The following is a 3,823-nucleotide window of genomic DNA, read 5'->3' as shown; positions in this document are numbered from 1 at the left end:
AAAATATACAGCCCTACGTGGACAGACATGGCACACTGTTTGTCACTGCGCCCTTTTTTCCCGGGGTGCATCACTTCTCAACCTCCTGGAGACTCATTTTGCAAATCTTACGACTATAGTTGAACCCTTTTATAAGATACGTGCACTGGGGAACAGGTTTTTTATCTCCAATATCAGAGGTCCCTTATAAGCAGGATATACAATCCCATTTTCTAACCAGACCTTATTTCGACCTAGGCATCCTACGGGTAAAATGCGCAAAAAGGAAATGTATATCTTTTAGCATAAGCGTTATTATCGCTTTCATTCAGATACTGCATTTCCTTAATAGACCACCACACACTGAACACACATCGCCACTTTGTTATATATTTGCGAACTGCGTTTGCAGCGATTGCAAAGTGCCATCGCGATGTGACGTGGCACCGCAGCTAGCTATTCCTAACTACGGAAAAAGCTATGTGTCTCGTAACACTTCACGAACTCAAGTAAAAAAAAAAAACGCGCCACGATATTGTGAATGTAGCCAGCTTACCACCAAGGTGCTAGAAACAGCCGGAACTATAAAACATCACCAGCAGAAATATCACTCGGAAAGTTTTGCATTTTTGTCAAAAGGTAACATCGGCTTTGAGTAACAAACTTGTGAATGTCGCTACTGAGACGAAAAATAAATAAAACGCCAACAGGGCATTTCTGAGTGAAGTTCAAACCATGTTTGTATAGCAATCAGAGAAGTTTATTTGTCTTGCCTAGAACAGAAACACTTCTGATATGTTGTTTGTTTTGGTCTTGGCTTTGCTATTTCTTGCTTTCTAAGAGTCCAATGGTTTGTTTACGTCAGCAGCACCAGCTGATCGCTTTCTTCGCATTTACCGGATAGATTGTAGTTTATACTGAAATGCAACGTAATTGACCATTCCCTCTGTATTTGTTCTTCTATCTAGCGGACACAACATCTACGGTACGCCCTAATAGGCAGCTCCAATAAAAAAAAAAAATGCGGTTTAGCTCTAGTTAACCCTAGTTGAATTGCGAAAGCAACAGCGGAAGCTTCTTTCTACATTATTTGCCTATCACCATCTGTAACTGTAAGGTGCTACATTATTGGGGACGCTTAAGCTCATTCTTGAAGGGTATGAATGAGCTCTAAGTGGGCTCTGAATTTCACGTTCCAGGTAGAAATGATCGAATTCTTGGAAAATCAACATTTATGTACTCTGTGTACCGTCGTACAGATTCCATATCTGCTCTGATGGCGTCCAACAACATTCACGCGCTCCACTCAAGGCGAAAGTTCTTACACCAAAAAAAAGTTTTGTACTTGCTATAGAATCAGGTAACAGCGCAAAAAAAAAATAAAAAAAAATAAACATGGACGGGACACAAGAGCAAGAACAAACAACGAGATCTGCTGTGTGTTCTTGCTCTTGTGTTCCGTCCATGTTTTTTGCGCTGTTACCTGAAGATGCGTTCCTGGCCGGGCTCTGGCTTTCGGGTAAGTCCGAGCATGTGCAGTGCTCGAAACCCCCCATCCGCGTGGAACCGGGATGCGAACACAGTGTGCGGGTGGCATTCTTCGCTTGTTCTTGTTTCTTGCACATAGTTTTGAATAACGTAATAAGTGCATATATAGTTCTGCGCTTGCTTTTCTCTGTGTTATTCTCCTAATAACCTCTTCAGTCCCTTTTCTTTACCATTGACCGCAGCTCAGGTGCTCGCGGAGTAGAACAGCAGCTTCTGCGGTCGACAAACATATATTTTTTTTTCGTGTTTATCCTTCTGTGTAACAGCCGCTTCAGAACCTGTAGCGGTTCCTGAGGCTTTCAGTGCCGTGAGTGAATTGCCGGCGCAATGACTGTCAGTCACCAATTAAGCTCCTGTTCTAAACAAAGCTTTCCACTGAAAATGTACTCTGCTTTCAGCTTGTAAAAAGCGAACGTTTGGACCGGTCCTCTTTGGGTTGTCTCGACTGCTACTGAACAAACAGATTCTCTCATTGTTCAGCACTAGAGCAACGATGCAGGCCTTCCGCCCTCTCTAAACGGTCTTACCCTCTTTCTGCCTGACTATTCTTTGCTCTTGTGGGGCCCCAGACCCCCGTCGCCCGCTTAGTTTGAAGAGGGGGACAGAAAGAGAAAGACATGGGGAGTCTTCTTACTAAAGAAGCTTCGCTGCCTGTATTTTTTGTGCCCGTTGGCTTTGTGCGGGACCAAGCTTTCGCCACTGACTCCTTTCCGCTGGCCTGCGCCCCTCGTGTGTCCTACAAAGGAAGAAAGCATTTGCAGCCGAGACAGACAATAAAACTGACGTCTCTTGATTTAAAGCCCAGCTTATTGCTCGCCTGACGAGTCTGAAACATCGGGAGCCCAAGTAAAGAATGTGGGGCCGAAACGTCTGCGCTTGACCTGAAGCTACAGAACTGGTGTACAAACTTCCTCCTTGCAGACCAAGAATTCGAGCACGTGACCAGCTGCAGGAAGAGGTCTTCTGCATTTCCTTATGTTCACGAAGGCTATATTAAAAAAAGACACAAAAAAACGGAGGTGTCTGTCTCCGCAAAGTGGGGTTCGGACACTTGGGCCGCTGCGGGCAGGGGAATTGCTTTTTTCTTGGAAGCGTGTATTCGCACATTCTGAGATTCCCTGCTGAACGCATGGTAAAGGGGCTTATCCTCGGGTCTTGGTTTATTCTTTTTTTTTTCGCTTTAATATCCACCTACGCCCGTCACAGGCACCAGAACAAAGAGCACCATACTGTCGCTTTTTTCTTCCCTGCATCGCCATTCATTTTGTCAGTTCTATGTGACTGACATGGCTGCCTGACTTGGCCTTCCCGGTGACATATTGATGTATGACACCAAGAGTCAGGACAAATGCGCGAAGAGAACGGAGAGTGCAGCGTTCGAGGGCTTTAAGTAGGCACGATTTACTGCCCAGTTTTTATGGGTGGAGACGGGCGCTTCATGTACACATACGGAGAAACGAAATGGGACATGGGGCTGAATCGTGCTTTTGGGAGTAGCGAACGTGCAGTGTGTGTATTTAGATCCTCTAAAGAAGCATTCTAAGCTACACATGCCTGCCCTCCTTGCTCATAGCGTAGCACAGGCGGCGCACTAAATTTGAGACCAAGAAGAAAACTCTCTCTCGTCTGTGCAGTGGATAAATAAACATATACATATATTAGGCTGCAGGGCCGCGCGACACACACACACACACACACACACACACACACACACACACACACACACACACACACACACACACACACACACACACACACACACACACACACACACACACACACACACACACACACACACACACACACACACACACACACACACACACCTCTCTCGTCTGTGCAGTGGATAAATAAACATATACATATATTAGGCTGCAGGGCCGCGCGACACACACACACACACACACACACACACACACACACACACACACACACACACACACACACACACACACACACACACACACACACACACACACACACACACACACACACACACACACACACGCACGCACGCACGCACGCACACACACACGCACGCACGCACACACACACACACACACACACACACACACACACACACACACACACACACACACACACACACACACACACACACACACACACACACACACACACACACACACACACACACACACACACACACACACACACACACACACACACACACACTTGCGATGCCAAAAGCTAAATATCTAAAGTCAGTGAGACTGCGGAGACGTCTCCGGCGAGGAAAAATACACCAATCAGGTACAGCAGGACTGAAGATATATAG

This window comes from Amblyomma maculatum, chromosome 7, assembly GCF_055883805.1.
Source record: "Amblyomma maculatum isolate TAMU_Amacu chromosome 7, ASM5588380v1, whole genome shotgun sequence".
In the NCBI taxonomy this organism is placed as follows: domain Eukaryota; kingdom Metazoa; phylum Arthropoda; class Arachnida; order Ixodida; family Ixodidae; genus Amblyomma; species Amblyomma maculatum.
Note: the sequence above shows the minus strand (reverse complement) of the source record.